Raw genomic sequence first — 18510 nt, 5'->3', positions numbered from 1 at the left:
AAATGCTGTCTATTTATGTGCCTCATGACTGCTGAATTTGTCTTGTTGGTGGCCTCATGGTTACTGGATTTGTCTTTTTGGGGGCCTCATGATTTGTTGTGGGCCTCAAGATTGCTGAATTTGTCTTGCTGGGGGCCTCATGATTGCTGAATTTGTCTTGTTGGGGGACTCATAATTTATTGGGGGCCTCATGATTGCTGAATTTGACTTGTTGGGGGCCTCAAGATTGCTGAATTTGTCTTGTTGGGGGCCTCATGATTTGTTGGGGGCCTCAAGATTGCTGAATTTGTCTTGTTGGGGGCCTCATGATTGCTAACTGCGAGACTATGGGAAAAGCGGAATCAACCTCATATGAGACAATAGCATTAAAGGAGTTATCCGGGCAGTTTTAATAAAATTAACCGGGGGCTTCCTCCAGCCCCAAGCTCCCAGGACCTCCCTCGCCGCATCTCTGCTCTCAGCCGTTCGCCGGAGCTCCGACCCGGTCCCCGGCGATGATGTCAGAGCGACCTGGAGGTCGCTCTGTACTGCGCCTGCGCGATCGGCGCTGTCAATCACCGCCACATGGGCCGGAGCGGACTGCGCAGGTGGTAGTAGTTCTGAGCCTGCGCACTCGCTCCGGCCCACGTGGTGGTGATTGACAGCGCCGATCGCGCAGGCGCAGTACAAAGCGACCTCCAGGTCGCTCTGACGTCATCGCCGGGGACCGGGTCAGAGCTCCGGCGAACGGCTGAGAGCAGAGATGCGGTGAGGGAGGTCCTGGGAGCTTGGGGCGTTCATTTTATTAAAACTGCCCGGATAACTCCTTTAAACCTACTTTTTTTTTTTTTTTTTTTTTTTAGCTTTTTAAAACAGAAAATAAAACTGGGGGGTTCTAAAAAAAAAAAATACATTTTTCAGGAGTAGGATGGATGAAATTGTTTATCTTCACAGTTTATTTTCAACTTGGATTTTCCATAATGTTCATGTATGAGTTAAAATGTTTGTATTTAGTTTAAATTGCTGTTGGCACTTTGCGATAGATAAGTGACTTTTCGCTACCACTGTCCTAATCTAATGTCCCACCATTGCTAAGTTCATGTAAACTTGTCTCCACCCGTGACCACACCCACATTTTGGTATATGACCACACACATTTTTTGCGCAACGTAGCCCCAATTACGGGGGGGGGGGGGGGGGGCAGGGCTGTGGAGTCTGAGTCGAAGAGTCGGAGTCTGGGCAATTTTGGGCACCTGGAGTTGGAGTCGGAGTCGTTGATTTCATAAACTGAGGAGTCGGGCGATTTTGGTACAAAATCCACAGCCCTGTTAAGTATTAAGACTAATGCTACGTACACACATGCGACAACGATCGTTCGTTAAGAACGACGAACGAACTTTTAATTGATGAAAGAACGACCTAAGTAAAGGTAGTTTTAAAATGTGTGTAACGATCTGATCGTTAGAACGAACGTTACATCACAGAAAGCAACTATTGCGCCTGCGCATAAAAATGAGAAGTTCCATGGAGAAATAGTGAAATGCGCATGTCAAGCCTAGTACGAACGATCGTTTCCAACGATGTACTACTTTTGCAAACGATCGTCGTTGGTTAAAATCCGCTGAGACAGAACTTTCTTTTGTAGCGATTTGGCTCGTTCGTCGTTTGCCTTAATAGTCGGTGGTTCGTTTTTTGTAACGATCGTCGTTGGTAAAGATCGGGGAACGATCGTTACAAACGACTATAGTCGCATGTGTGTACGCACCTTAAGGAGTCGGAGTTGAAGCTATTTTGGGTACCCGGAGTCGGAGTTGGAGTCGTGGTTTCATAAACTGAGGAGTCGGAAGATTTTTGTACCGACTCCACAGCCCAGGGGGGGGGGGGGGGGTGACTGTGGATAACCAGCACCAGATAAGGCACACCAACCTCAGATAAGGCACACTAACCTCAGATAAGGCACACTAACTCAGATAAGGCACACCAACCTCAGATAAGGCACACTAACCTCAGATAAGGCACACTAACTCAGATAAGGCACACTAACCTCAGATAAGGCACACTAACTCAGATAACTCACACTAACCTCAGATAAGGCACACTAACTCAGATAAGGCACACTAACTCAGATAAGGCACACTAACCTCAGATAAGGCACACTAACTCAGATAAGGCACACTAACCTCAGATAAGGCACACTAACGCAGATAAGGTACACTAACCTCAGATAAGGCACACTAACCGGCTTAGCGCCGGTTAGTGAATCAAGCCCTAAGAGTATAAATGGAGTGGGGTGCCACGCTAGTGTGTGTGTGTGTGTGTGGGGGGGGGGGGAGAGCGCACAAATGTCAGAAATATAAATAGGCTTGAAAATTGAAAAATAATAATAGATCATCTACACCTACTTTAAACTAGCCATATTCTATGTTGTTTGTATAGCACAAATTGCACTAGTTACGTTACTTGCATTACATAGTCTGTGTAACTTATATGAGCTCTGTACACACTTAAAGGACAACCGAGGTGACATGTGACATGATGAGATAAACATGTGTACTGTATGTATAGTGCCAAGCACACAAATAACTAGGCTGTGCTCCTTTTTTTCTTTCTCTGCCTGAAAAAGTTAAACATCAGGTATGCAAGTGACAGTTTTCGCCCAGGTCAGGACAAGGTCGGACTGGGTCAGACTATAGCATAACCCTCACTGATAAGTAATTACAGCCATAAAACACTTTCCCGTTAGTAAATGGATTCTGAGAGCAGGAAAGAGATAAAAGGGTCAATCAATAATTCATAGATTTGAGCTCTGGCATAGTTCAATGTAGGTGTCCTTGATCAGAGACAATGCAACAGTAAAATTCCCAAACCATCTTTCCACAACCAATCTTTCTGGCCAACTCTCAGGCAACAAAGATCTAGGGCTTGATTCACTAACTGGCACTTAGCCGGTTAGTGTGCCTTATCACTTAGTGGGCACAAACTACAGCACTAACTTTATCTGAGATTAGTGTGCCTTATCTGAGGTTAGTGTGCCTTATCTGAGGTTAGTGTGCCTTATCTGAACTTAGTGCCCCTTAAGTAGCTTTGTGCATACTAAAAGATGCACAAAGCTACATCGCGCACTGCACCGCGCACAACGCACACAGCGTAATACGCAGATCTTTGCGCGCGGTGCGACGATAACATCGCACCCGCTATACTGTACATGATGCAACCTTAAGGTCGTATAGGTTGCGACTTAAACGGCGCATCAGTGCACCGTTATCGTCGCATCCTTTTTTTTTTTTTCAATTTCTTTTGCGAACTCAGCTCGGCCTTGCCCGGCCTAATCACAAGCTTCATTAAGACACTCCCAGTGTCTAGCTCTTTAGTTTGCATCATAGTTCATTTTATATTGAGTAAGTTGTAGTTTGCGATTTGGATATTTCCATACTAGTCTGAAAATCCTATACCAATCCTCTTTTTACCAGGTCACCCCCAGATCCCTTTCCCATTTTTTCTTCCATAGGTACGATTTCTCTGTTATATCCCCCCGAATAAACTTATACATTAATGATAGCGGCTTTGCAGGTTTTTCTTTAAAATAGACCCATTTCTCTAACATATTTGTAACAAATGTGGAATCGTCTCCGTGGTCAGCGCACCAGACGTGCGCTGACATGGCGGATTTCCTCCACAAGCATATAAATTTGCAGAAACCCAGCAGTAGGTGCAATGCACCTGCAGAGGGCAATTCCTGACGGCAGGTGGAGCTGTGGAGTGCAGAGGAACAGCTCCTCTGCTCTACCACACACGCCAGACAGGAATTGTACGAAGGGAAGAACCGTAATCGCAAGAGAAGCTGAGCAAATCATCACAGTACCCCCCCCCCCCCCCCCTCCAGGGTCGAATTCCAGACATCCCTCAAAACTGATATCTCCAAACCACTCTAACAGAAGACTCATGAAGGTCGGGGCAGCCCGACAAAGTCCAATTCCAGAGTCAGTCCACCCGAAACCGACCTCATCGGAAACAGAAGCCACCGAAACATGCCCATCAGTACTACCAGTCTCAGTATAACACCCATCAGGACTGTGAACGCCAGAGAAGAAGCCATCGACACCCTCCAGACAAAACCCACCACCTTCCAAGGAGCGTCCGAAAATACCAAACCTGCCACAATACCTGTTCGAAGTGTCCCTTACAACACAAAAGCCACCGTTGATCTTATCCAAGGTACCAAGCAAAATTTCTCCCGGAATCTCCCAGAACCTTTTGAAGCCAGGGCCGGATTTGTACTTACCAGTGCCCTAGGCCTGCTGTCACCAAGCGCCCCCCCCCCCCCCCCCCGCCGCCACCACCACCACCACCAAAAAACATTCTGTCCAACTATCTGACTAGCGATCACTGGTTTGAATGGGCTCATTTCAGTTGTGCTGCTGTGCCCCTCATTGAACAAAGAATCAGTGGATGCTCTGTCCTCTCGCGATGGAAATTTGCGCTCCTGCTCGAATGTGCACAGCAGCCGATAGTGTTCTGGGAATGCATACTTGAGAAATTACGCTGATGTATGATCGGTACTCGTCAAGAATGCATAACACTGTACCGGCCTTGGTTGCTGTGCACATCTGGGCAGGAGCAGGAAATTACAGGGAGAGCAAGTGGCCAGAGCATGCGCTGCTTCTTTGTCCTCTGTGCGGCTGACTGCAGTTGGAGCCACAAACAGGTGGCAGGGCAGTGCAATGGAGAAAAGCCCAAACAAAACAGAGAACAGGTAAGTAGCAAACATCCTGTCAAGACCCACTTTGGATGTTTGGTTGTAATTAGTGTGGACCTGAACTCAGAACTTCCTCTCTGCTCTAAAAGATACTCAACAACATAACCTTTAAAGAAAAAAATTTCTTTGTTACAGCTGATACAAATCCTGCAATAAATAGACAGTGTGTCTAATTCCTACTTTCATGGAAGCAAATATATTAACATCTTGTGCTTTAAAATAAGCTTATATGCTGTGGCAGTCAGGTGACACAGGGAAGATATCAAATTTGTGATTAGACACAGATGTGGAAGAATTCGAAAGGCTCTCTAAATACACACATGGTGCATGTCTCTGCATGGTTTCCTTCTGTCCTGTGCAAGAGTTCAGCTCCACTTTAAAGCATCTGAATGACATTTATTTATATTTGCTGAAAAATCTACGTATCTCTTTTGAATGCTGAATGTACATATGGTGGTGTGCTCTAACATATAGTCAGTATACAGGAACAAAGTCTGAAGAAGGCTTATTAGCAGAAAGATTACTCTTTTTCTTTTAAGTCAATAAATGGTATCACCCTGATTCAAAACTCTCTGCTTTTGCTGATGGCTAAGATGGTACAATGTTCTACTGCTACAGGAAAGCAGAAGGATGCCAATTCATACACACTAGCATAGAGGTAGTAACAGCTCAGGTGACAGTGACAGTTTAGCCATGAAAGGGAAGCATACAGCATTTTTATTCCAGGCTGCAGCAGTTCTCATAGATGGTCGGAGATGAAGGACAGAAAATGAGTCAGGAAAGAGTTAACTTAAGCAGAGACGAGATCACTGGCTAGGAAGAAAAAAAAGCAATAAATTAGGCCTAGATAAGAAAGTGTAATTTACAACTGCTGGGGTCAGACAGTGCCACAGCTCTAAAAGAGAAGGCAAAGAAACTAGCAGAAATGTTTGTGAATGCCTGCATTAGAACTCAGCGGAACTTAGTTGTATCTTCTTTGTAATGTAAATCCCTGGTATTTCTCACATCCACTTGTACTGTATGTCGATCCATATAAATAATTGGATCATCAGGTGACAGTTATGATTGATCCTGATTGTTATAACACATCAGGAAGTGAGAGGTGCAGGGATTGGGGAACTCTGGAATTCCTCTATTAGTGCAGAGCAGGGCGCTGGCTGGCTGCGCTGCGGGAACAGAGGAGATGATTTACTTTGACATATGACCTCTTGTCTCTCCAAGTCATGCCGCCCTTCTGATCTTATCTGATTTTATCGCCCTAGGCCGTGGCCTCTGTGGCCTTTGCAGAAATCCGGGCCTGTTTGAAGCTCCACAGAGATCCCAAGAGGGCAGAACAATCACCAGGCTCACATGGAGAATTACCAAGAACCCCCATGGAACCAATGACAATTCAGGATTCAGAATTACGAGGACACCCATCAAGATCAAGACTTTCAGGGACCACTTCTGGGCATGCAAGCAGGCAGGCCATATCAGAGCATGTCTCCACCGAGGAAGCATCTGAGTACGCTGGTAACCGAGGCACACTTGGGCTTTCTGGGTCACAGAGCACACTGGGGTACACCCCAGGACATGTCGGGGAACTGCCAACCTCAGAGTCCGGGACGACAAGACCAAAACCAGTACCGGGCAGAGAATCATCATGAGTGGAGGTCACAGGCACTGGACTTTCAAAAGAAGACTCGGATACAAATTCAGAAATTTCTGTGACAATAATATCATCATTGACTACATATGAGTGAAGCTCCATCAGAGCTGAAAAGGTAGCCAGCAAGGCAGCAATGCCTACGGAAGAGGGTAACACCTCAGAAGGACTTGGGGGGCAGGAGACATCTCCTACAAGTTCTGCACCCTTTGGGAGGAACTCGGAGACCTCCAGAACATCAAAGAAGACCTCAGGAACATCATTTTTCAAGTTTTCTAGGAAGGATTCTGAACTATCCATGTTACAGGGCAAAACTGAAACTTTATCTTGTGGACAGGGCAGATGTCCCAAGGAAGGTTCCACCATAAACTGAGATTGAATTTCATAATCATGAGGGGAATGTACAGGCATATTCACTGGACCACACACTGACTCCCTAACTTTAATCTCACTGCACCCAGAATTCTGCGTAGCAGTCAAACAAGCTTGCAATTCCAAAACTGTATTGTAAGTGGACGGCGCTGCAGGAAGGGACGTCAGTGGAGCGCACGCTGGATCGAGCGAGGAAGAGGTGAGTCCTCCCCGCCCACTGCCTCTTACGAGTTGCGCTTCTTATCTATTTAAGGCTGGAGGGGAGCGGAGGACGGGGGACCCAGGCGAGGGAGGGGGGGGGAGTCCGACCCCCCCTCCCCGCCGCTAGGCCCAATACCCCCGTGCTGCCCGATACCCCTCCAGCTCGCCGGCGGTGAGGGGGGGGGGGGGGGGGCGGCGGCGGCGGCATTTTTTCCTCAGGCGGCAGAAAGTCTAGGGCCGGCCCTGGGTTCATAAATGTACGATCTCAGAGAACCTGAGGGAAAATATCTGTCTTTCTTAGACAAAGGACCACACAGACTTTTTGCAGCCATACGTGCGGTGGCGACATCAGACCGCACTGGTTCAACTTCCACACAAGCAACTGCTCTGAACGACTTGCACTCAGGCTTCAAACACTCAGTAGCTTTGGAAAAGGAAATGCATTCAGAACTCACTTTCTTTAATTCCAGAGGATTGGAACAATCGTCCGTTGACAATGTGTTTTTACAAGAATTAGCAGATTGAAGCGCATGTAGTTCATCCAAAATCATTCTCCACACGTCAAACAGCGGAGTCACAAAGTCAGAGATACATTCACCAGTCTTGATTAAAGTGCACGCAGACTCAATGCACGCATACAAAACTGCTTCATTTTTAGAAAGGTAATGATTGCAAAACGATCTCCAATCACCTTCCAATTCATAGACCAGGAGCTCGATCTCCCATTTCTCAAACGGGGGCTCCCATGCACACTTAACAAAGGATGAACAATCATAGTGCGCACAGTCTACAGATGGAACTGGAGCAGGAACAGAACGGGAAACTTTTACCTCTTTATTGGGATCAATTGATTGTGTGTGTGTAATTCATCCAAAATCGTCTGCCATACAAACATCACCAGATCCACAACACACTCATCACATTCATCAGAATCAATCAAAAGGTACATAGAGTCAAGACAATCATTCAAGACATCTTCGCTTTTTGCGATGTAAAAATCGCAAAAGGCTTTCCAATCAAAATCAAATTCTTCCACCAAGGCCCCGATTTCCCATGAGGCGAATGGTGGTTCAAACAACCCGGTATCTAAATAATCTCCATATGGGTGGGGATCAGGAACGAGTACAGATTTTTTAACTGCTTTAATATAGCGTGCGATCCTACCTATAATAGGATCCACATACGCTTTTGTCTCAGGCAATGACATCTGAAGCAAATCAAAGGTTCCCTCTGCCCTGGGAATTTTGGTTTGGCTGGTCATACTGTAACGAATGTGGAATAGTCTCCGTGGTCAGCGCACCAGACGTGCGCTGACACGGTGGATTTCCTCCACAAGCGTATAAATTTGCAGGAACCCAGCAGTAGGTGCAATGCACCTGCAGAGGGCAATTCCTGACGGCAGGTGGAGCTGTGGAGTGCAGAGGAACAGCTCCTCTGCTCTACCACACATGCCAGACAGGAATTGTACGAAGGGAAGAACCGTAATCGCAAGAGAAGCGATTGAGAGTGAGCACAGAGACAGATTGTGTGTGTGTGCATAAAACTAGTCGCCAACCCGCGACTGTGCACACACCACAGCAGATACGAAGCAGGAACGCGATCGCGAGAGGTGCGATCGCCAGACGTGACACAAGGCTACAGCAAGGCGGAGCACGAGAATAGCAAAGGCACAGCAAATCATACAATGAGGAGATACGGAAAATAACAAACGCTAGCTAACCGCGAACACCGCACTCATTCGCAACAGTGCACGCGGTTATGCGCGGTCTCCACGTGATAAGCACAATAGAGACAAGCACGCCTAACTAACCATCGACAGACAAACATGAAACAGAGGACGCGAACGCTTGCTTAACGGTTACCTCACCGAACCTCCAGCAAGCGTCCGTAGCAGACAAGACAGACACACGAAAACAGGGACAAGCGAGAGATAGGATCCACAGCACTAGCGAGAAGCGAGTGCGATCCAGGTACAGAGTAGCAGAACAGAAGGATCCACAGCGCTAGCGAAAAGTGGGTAGCGCGATCCCAGGAGACAGAACAGAAGGATCCACAGCGCTAGCGAAAAGTGGCTAGCGCGATCCCAGGAGACAGAACAGAAGGATCCACAGCGCTAGCGAAAAGTGGCTAGCGCGATCCCAGGAGACAGAACAGAAGAGATAGCTGGTAGCAACAACCGCTGCACCAGCTATACTCCAAGAACAGAGATCAGAACCATTTCCTGTCCACCACCACTGGGACAGGACAACAGCAACAGAACAAACAAACAGATAAACAATCCTAACTGCACTTAGGGAATCTGCCTAGCACAATTTCCAGGAATTACTCTAAGCTGATCTTCAAACCAAGAGCATGGCTGACACTCTCCAGAGTGTTTCACAGGAAGACTCCTTATGACCAGCGAAGCATTGTGGGAAAGACATAGTACTTATAGTACACGCCTCCAATGAATGTGGCCAGGCAATTTGCATGACAACGTATGCAAATTCCTCTGCAAGCACAAGCTGCAAAACTGACAGAAGCTCTTCTTTCCAGAGTCCTGCAGCATGCAAACCTACACAATGGTCAGAAAGCTGCCTGCCTGCACAGGCAGCTGAGCAAATCATCACAATATTTAGCTTAGATCTAATACCTTTATTTATTTTCTCTAAGGCTCTGAGAAAACTATTAATTTGCATCTTACCCCAGAGTTTGATATCATTACTTCCCTCAAGCAATCCGCAGATGCCTAGCACAGAATCCCCTTTAAGGTCTATTATCCGTATTTCCCTATCTACTTTGTTAGCATTAAACCAGTTTTTTTGTCTACCTGGAGGAAATTCTAGATTATCCATAAGTGTGATCAGCGGGGAGGTGCCGGCCCTCCCCCTCCACCTCAATACAAAATCAAGTAATACTTTAAGTGTAGGTTTAATAAGGGTGTGTGTAGCCTCATGACCAATGGCCCTAATATTCTTTGGGATCCAAGTAAATACGAGGTTGAGATTGATCTCTTTCTCATCTGCCATAACCCAGAGCCTATCTTCTAGACCCGCTCTCCATTCCACCACTCTTGTTAGAGGAATGCCCTTATAGTAGGTTTCAATATCTGGTGCTCCCACACCTCCCTGTTCTTTATCGTTCATTAATTGCGAATACTTAATCCTATGTTTATTATTTACCCATATGAATTTTTGGAATATCTTATTCCATTCACTAAACCATTGGCTGGGAAGGGTTATTGGGAGACACTGCAATACATATAATATTTTTGGTAAGACCAGCATTTGAATGATCTCCAACCTTCCAAGCACATTAAAGCAAGGTCGATCAGCTCCCCTCAAAATATTTTTACATTCTTTAATTAAATTGGAGTAGTTGTTCGAGAAAAGGGACTTAATATTGCTACTCAGCATAATACCTAAGTATTTCACTGAGTTTTCGCACCATGTAAGCGAGTTTGCTTTCTGTATCGCTATTCGAGTCTCCTTTAAGCATCCAATATTGAACATTTTTGTTTTTTCCTTGTTAATTTTGAAGTTTGAATACATGCTAAATTCTTCAAAAGTTTCTAACGCTTTCTGCAGAGAACTCCTTGGTTCAGTAATAAGTCATCCGCATATGCTAATATTTTTAGTTCTCCCCCCTTCATCAGCATCCCTTGTATCTGAGGGTCCCTTTGAATCTGACTAATAACGGATTCGATACAGAGATTAAAAAGGAGCGGGGAAAAGGGGCACCCCTGCCCAGGGGCGGCGCCAGGGGGGTGCTTGGGGGTGCTCGAGCACCCCCTAGAATTGTTCAAGCACCCCCAAAGCACCCCCTGGAGTGAACTGACTTCAGGCGTCTAAAAGACGCCAAGTCAGTTCACACAGCGGCAGCACGGAGCAGCAGGCAGGGCTACGGAAAGATGGCCGCCCGGAGCCCTGTTCTGCAGACTTCGGGCGGCCATTTTCCCGTAGCCCTGCTCTCGGTATGCAGGCAGGAAGTCTCGTCGTGACGTCGGGAAGGAAGAGGATCGTGGGCGCGCGGGCGCTGCGCGCCACAAGGAGGTCGGGACAGGAGGTCGGGAAAGAAGGTCTTCTGGCTGTAGGTGAGTAAATGGGTTTTTCTTTTCTTTTTCAGGTGATGCTGATTGTGCATATTGGGGTCATATCTGCTACGGATTGTGCATATTGGGGTCATATCTGCTACGGATTGTGCATATTGGGGTCATATCTGCTACGGATTGTGCATATTGGGGTCATATCTGCTACGGATTGTGCATATTGGGGTCATATCTGCTACGGATTGTGCATATTGGGGTCATATCTGCTACGGATTGTGCATATTGGGGTCATTTCTGCTACCGATTGTGCATATTGGGGTCATTTCTGCTACCGATTGTGCATATTGGGGTCATTTCTGCTACCGATTGTGCATATTGGGGTCATTTCTGCTACTTGGGCCCTCTGTCTTTGCGTTGCACTTTTAAAGGGAACCCGAGGTGAGAATAATATTGAGGCTGCCATATTTATCTCCTTTTAAGTAATACCAGCTGCCTGGCTGCCGTGTTCACACAGCGGCAGCACGGAGCAGCAGGCAGGGCTACGGTAAGATGGCCGCCCGGAGCCCTGTTCTGCAGACTTCGGGCGGCCATTTTCCCGTAGCCCTGCTCTCAGTATGCAGGCAGGAAGTCTCGTCGTGACGTCGGGAAGGAAGAGGATCGTGGGCGCGCGGGCGCTGCGCGCCACAAGGAGGTCGGGACAGGAGGTCGGGAAAGAAGGTCTTCTGGCTGTAGGTGAGTAAATGGGTTTTTCTTTTCTTTTTCAGGTGATGCTGATTGTGCATATTGGGGTCATATCTGCTACGGATTGTGCATATTGGGGTCATATCTGCTACGGATTGTGCATATTGGGGTCATATCTGCTACGGATTGTGCATATTGGGGTCATATCTGCTACGGATTGTGCATATTGGGGTCATATCTGCTACGGATTGTGCATATTGGGGTCATATCTGCTACGGATTGTGCATATTGGGGTCATTTCTGCTACCGATTGTGCATATTGGGGTCATTTCTGCTACCGATTGTGCATATTGGGGTCATTTCTGCTACCGATTGTGCATATTGGGGTCATTTCTGCTACCGATTGTGCATATTGGGGTCATTTCTGCTACCGATTGTGCATATTGGGGTCATATCTGCTACCGATTGTGCATATTGGGGTCATATCTGCTACCGATTGTGCATATTGGGGTCATATCTGCTACCGATTGTGCATATTGGGGTCATATCTGCTACCGATTGTGCATATTGGAGTCATATCTGCTACCGATTGTGCATATTGGGGTCATATCTGCTACCGATTGTGCATATTGGGGTCATATCTGCTACCGATTGTGCATATTGGGGTCATATCTGCTACCGATTGTGCATATTGGGGTCATATCTGCTACCGATTGTGCATATTGGGGTCATATCTGCTACCGATTGTGCATATTGGGGTCATATCTGCTACCGATTGTGCATATTGGAGTCATATCTGCTACCGATTGTGCATATTGGGACCATATCTGCTACCGATTGTGCATATTGGGACCATATCTGCTACCGATTGTGCATATTGGGGCCATATCTGCTACCGATTGTGCATATTGGGGCCATATCTGCTACCGATTGTGCATATTGGGGCCATATCTGCTACCGATTGTGCATATTGGGGCCATATCTGCTACCGATTGTGCATATTGGGGCCATATCTGCTACCGATTGTGCATATTGGGGCCATATCTGATAACGATTGTGCATATTGGGGCCACATCTGATAACGATTGTGCATATTGGGGCCATATCTGATAACGATTGTGCATATTGGGGTCATATCTGATAACGATTGTGCATATTGGGGTCATTGGACGTGTTTTTTGTTAAAATCTGCTCACATTACGTGTATTTTCTTGAGAACACCTGCACAATTATGTGAATTTTCTGGGAAAAGGGTCACCAAAACTTGGGCCCTCTGTCTTTGCGTTGCACTTTTAAAGGGAACCCGAGGTGAGAATAATATTGAGGCTGCCATATTTATCTCCTTTTAAGTAATACCAGCTGCCTGGCTGCCGTGTTGGTCCTCTGCCTCTAATTCTTTCAACCATAGACCCTGAACAAGCATGCAGCAGGTCAGGGGTTTCTGACAATATTGTCAGAACTGACAAGATTAGCTGCATGCTTGTTTCTGGTGTAATTCAGTTTATTACTGCAGCCAAATAGATCAGCAGGGCTGCCAGGCAACTAAAATTGTTTAAAAGGAAATAAATATGGCAGCCACCATATCACTCTCACCCTGGGTTCACTTTAAATTACAGTTAGCCCCGCCCTCATCCGGTCATGTCCACGCCCATTTTTTCACCGCTGCGCGCTTTGCGCGCCGCAGGTTGTAGCCACACCCATTTTTTGCCGCGCCGCAGGTCTTCAGCTCCCCCGGAAATTGGTCCAGCACCTGCATAGCACCCCCTAAAAAAAATTCCTGGAGCCGCCACTGCCCCTGCCGCACCCCATTCTGTAGTCCAAAACTTTTAGCCACGCAGCCGTTCAGCGTCACATTTGATGACTGGTTGTTGTATAATTTTTTTATTCTATTGATAAATTTACCAGTTAGTTCATATTTTTCTAGAGTTCTAAACAAAAATTCTCTCGAGATTCTATCAAAGGCTTTTTCCGCATCCACTGTAACTACTATCCCTTCTTTATTTTTCTTTTTACAGTCATAAATGAAACTGACGGCTGCATAGATATTTTCCTGAATCAATTTTTTTTTCTGAATCCACTCTGCTGTTTACTTATAATATAATCTACTGCCTTCTCCAATCTTGAGGCCAGGATGCTAGAATACATTTTAACATCAATATTAATTAATGATATTGGCCTATATTGATTACAATGCTCCAAGTTTTTACCCTCTTTCGGTATTACCGAGATGTAAGCGCTATTGGTTTCATTAGAAAAAGTTATAGGCATTTCATCTTGGTTTATAAGACTGCAGAATAGGGGGGCCACCTCTTCTGCAACACATTGATAGAATTCCCCTGGGAATCCATCAGGGCCCAGGCTCTTGCCTTTTTTTTGTTTTTGCACTGTCTCCTTAAATTCCAGTTCAGATATTGGGGCGTCCAACATTGCCCGCTCCTCCTCCCCAATCCTTGGCATTTCCACTTTCTTCAAGTATTCTCCCGGGTCCTGTGTTATGTTCTTATTTATATTATACAGGTTTTTATAATAATTTGAAAACACTGTTCCTATTTCTTCCGTCTTAATTTTTATTTCTCCATTCACATCTCTAATTTTATTAATGTAGCTTTTCCCTTTAACCTCCTTGCCGGTTATCCCGAGCTCAGCTCGGGGTAACCTGCGCAGGAGGATTTCTCAGGCCCCGCTGGGCCGATTTGCATAATTTTTTTTCCTACACGCAGCTAGCACTTTGCTAGCTGCGTGTAGTACGCGATCGCTGCCGCTCGCCGCCGAGCCGCCCCCTCCCCCGCCCCAGACCCCTGCGCCGCCTGGCCAATCAGCGCCAGGCAGCGCTGAGGGGCGGATCGGGGTTCCCTGTGATGTCCCGACGTCCATGACGTCGGTGACGTCATCCCGCCCCGTCGCCATGGCGACCGGGGAAGCCCTGCAGGAAATCCCGTTCTCAACGGGATTTCCTGCATACTCCGATCGCCGAAGGCGATCGGAGTGGGTGGGGGGATGCCGCCGCTCAGCGGCTATCATGTAGCGAGCCCTGGGCTCGCTACATGATTAAAAAAAAAAAAAGTGTGGCGCTGCCTCCTTGCCGGATTTTTTAGACCGGCAAGGAGGTTAAATTCACCTTTAAGAAACTGTGCCAAATATCTACCAGATATTTATATATATTTTTGTATTCTTTATTTCTGCTTCACATTTTTTATCCAAAAATAAATTTAGATCTGATTTGGTCTTATTTAAGTTAATTATATTATCAGTCGAGAGGTTCTGTTTAGCTAAATTGTCTGCATCTTCAAATTTATTAAGCAAGTTGTTTAGTTTCTGCCCTCTTTCTTTATTTTTAACACTTTTCATTGCAATCAGCTCTCCCCTTATCACACGTTTCATTGTATCCCATAGTGTAATTGGCGAAATCTCGGGGGATTTGTTTGTTATAATAAATTCATTTATACTTGCGGACAGCTTTTTTTTAATATTTTCATCTTCTAAAAGACTAGGGTCTAATCTCCAAGTATTCTTCTGTTGTGAAGGTGCCCCTATTCTTAATGTTAGCCAAATTGGAGCATGATCTGAATAAGTTATCTTCCCAATCTCGATATCTATTACCTCTATTGATTTTTTTTGAGGCCGTCTCATGTCTATTGGAGTAGAAGGTGTAGTCTCTATTATTTATATTATATATTCTCCATACATCTGACAATTCTAATGTCCTCAATCTATCTTTCAGTAGAGTTAGTTCAGTATCTGATATCTGACTAATACCCCTTGATGTGTCTTGGGGAGGGCTGATTGCAACGTTAAAATCTCCCCCTATTATGATGGTGCCAATTGCTACCTGTTTTACTTTATCTAAAAAGTTGGTAATAACTGTAATTTGATGTCTGTTGGGTGCATATATATTTGCCATTGTGAAGTTTACACCATTAACCCTTTCCAGCACAATCAGTTCTCGTGCCTCCTTGTCTTTTATTATTTTATCAATTGTCACTGACAATTTTGAGCTAAAAACAATTGCCACTCCTCCTGCCTTTTTTGTTTGGTTTGCATTAATTATCCACCTACTATACCTTCTATCAAAAGCTTTCGGCATTTTTCCATTTTAGAAATGTGTCTCTTGCACAAACCCTATGTCTACCTTTTTTCTCACAAATTACTCAATAATTCTACCTCTTTTGCAACCAGAGTTTGCTCCTTTTACATTAATTGATTCAAATTTAATTGTATTCATTTTATTAGAGAAGAGAGCACGCATATAAAATTACAAGTAGAGTTTGAGGATAAGCAGGAGAACGGACCTCAGGAGTGGAGGCGGGAAATAAACCAGCTGATTTACATTCTTCCACATTCATTCGCATCCATAACCCCATACACCCCTTTAGATCCCTATCTGAAGAGGGACACCTCTTAGTGCCACCAATGTGAGGTTGAGTTAACCTCTTTCTCCAGATGCCTTCTTTCACATTCCTAAAAAGGATTATAAATTGAGGGCCCCATATCCGGAAAAATTGCACCACCTGTCTTTTCTAGTCAAAATTATACCTCTGTATGCATTATACTGTCTCCCATTCAGTGATCTCCCTTTTTGTGAGGCCTAAAGACTCTGTGAAGTGTGAATGCTGCCAATGGCTCACCATCTCTCAGTATTGTGGATTTATTATCAAGTAACACAATCAGTCAAAGTGGATATCCCCAGCGATATGTGCCTACTTTTTGTTTAATTTCGTGCAGGAGCGGTCTAAGCAATCTACGCCTTTCCATCGTCCTTTTAGAGAGGTCTTGAAATATTTCTATATTAGAGTCTTTGTATTTTATAGTACCCATATTTCTTGCTTTTTTCATGATCTTTTCTTTCACTTGAAACATCAATAATTTACATAGGACCTCTGCTCCTCCTCCCTCGCCCTTCTTGCCTCGTTCCCTGCCAACTCTGTGTATTCTTTCAATGATTATTTCCTCTGGTGCTTCCTGGCCCAGAATATGTTGAAATAAGTCTGTTATCACCTTTGTAAGCTCCTCTGTTCTAATCTGCTGCAGGAGACCTCTTATTTTAATATTATTGCGCCTATTTCGTTTTTTCTAAATCATGCAGGTTACTGTTGATCTCATGAATTTGTTTTTATAAGTTTTAAGGGACTTTAAGGTGCAAATCTTAGTAGCTGTAGAAACCTCGTCCAATTTATTGTCAATCTTCTTTATATCTTTGGTTAGCTGGATTATTTCATCTTTAATGGGTTGAATTTCATTGGCTACTGCCTCCTTAATACTATTCTGTACTGTCGTCACCACAGTCTGTTGTATTTTTTTTGCAAAGGTCTCCATCATTTCCATCATTTTTCCCTCCATATCCCTCCCCAGTTCTCCCACCTCCTTTCTCTGATCCGCCACCGCCACTTCCTGCGTATTTAAATGAGTCTTATCTGTTTTTAATTTCGTTTTTTCCATTTTTAGGTCTTTTTGTGTGGAATTATTGCATAACTTGGCAATTCTCTTCATATGTGTGGAGATGTCTGATGGAGTAAAGGCTGCTTGTGGAGCTAGGATTGGGGGGTCTTGTGTTTTGGGGTTGCTTAACATCCTAGTGATTACGGTATCTTTTACAGGAGAGTTTTTATTCCCTGAGCCGCTTGCATTTACTTGGAAGCCAAAGTTTGTTAGGTTTTTACCTTTATCAGTTTGTGCCGTTCTTCCTCTATTTCTTGTACCTGTGGCCATCTAACTCTTCCCCAAATCTCATTCAAGGGGAAGTACCTTAAGTTACCTCAGGTTTTTTTATCACCTTAAGGATAGCTACGTATACAGTACACCGTCTTTTCCTTTCCGCTTACCGTTAACTCCCAAGTTGGTAGGGAGCAGCGATCTGATCCGCTACTCCACACTTACCCTTTTTCTACTTTACAGGTAGTGTTTAATACCAGCAGTTGTAAGGTGAGTTTTAGGCCAGGGGAAGGGCAGCTGCATAAGGAGAGGGAAAAAAACACACTGCAAGACAGACAGCAAATAACAATCCTCCAAATAATAAGTCGGTTATGGCAGGCAGATGGCAAAATACGTTGACACTGTTGGTGGTAGTTGGTAGCAGTTAATAGCAATTAGTATAAAGTTAGTAGTGACTAGTTAGTAGTGACTAGTAATATTAGTAACAGAGGCAGCAGCAGCAGCGGCAGGGAGCAGCAGAGGCCAAATATCATAGCATAGACATCAATTAATTGAGAACGTGCTTGTTAATTTAGCTTAGTAGTTAGCTTAGTAAAAATAATCATCCTGGTAGTCAAAACATTAGGATATAGGATATACGATATGTACATATACACCTGTTAGTGTTTTGGTGTTGCTGGCACATTAAAGTGATTTAGCTGAGATTAGACAGAGTTAGGCAAAGTTAGGCAAGGTTAGGCAAGCTAAGCGTATAACTAGGCGTATATTATTTTGATTGTCTATTGTCTTGATTGTCTAGATTGATTATGTAACTGGGCAAGCTAGCTAGCAGGGCAAACAGGGCTAGCAAGGCAAGCTATACCCACAAACAGCAATATCAGAGCCTATTAGTCTCTTAGCTGCCTACATCTGCTACCCCTGCTCAGATCCCGGGCAGTCACAGTGTTTGAAAATATCTCCCCTGCTGCGGCTCAATATTTTGCCCGAGCAGCGTGTGCGGGTGCTTGCATCCGGGTCACGCTGTCCCTTGGCTCCCGGCTCCGCTTCCTCTGTACGAGAGCGGTGTTCACCCAGCCAGCCTGCTTACCAAGCTTGCATCCGGGTCGCATCCGGGTCATGCTGTCACGCTGTCTCCTGGCTGCTCTGAGCTGCTCATTACCTCTGCATGAGTGCAGCGTTTTGCCCAGTCCGCCTGTTTAC

General features: G+C 45.2%; 1 protein-coding gene across 1 annotated transcript in view; it reads right to left on the bottom strand.

Moving 5' to 3' along the window:
• LOC137546384 (EF-hand calcium-binding domain-containing protein 6-like) overlaps window positions 1-17600 on the bottom strand; it is a 147987-nt gene extending 130387 nt beyond the window's left edge. The window contains exon 1 of the mRNA XM_068268771.1: window positions 17536-17600. The gene's annotated coding sequence lies outside the window, so the exon portion shown is untranslated. The remainder of the gene's footprint in view (window positions 1-17535) is intronic.
• Between the last annotated feature and the right edge of the window lie 910 nt (window positions 17601-18510).

This window comes from Hyperolius riggenbachi, chromosome 1 (assembly GCF_040937935.1).
Source record: "Hyperolius riggenbachi isolate aHypRig1 chromosome 1, aHypRig1.pri, whole genome shotgun sequence".
Classification (NCBI taxonomy): Eukaryota; Metazoa; Chordata; class Amphibia; order Anura; family Hyperoliidae; genus Hyperolius; species Hyperolius riggenbachi.
This window is presented reverse-complemented; position numbering and strand designations above follow the sequence as displayed.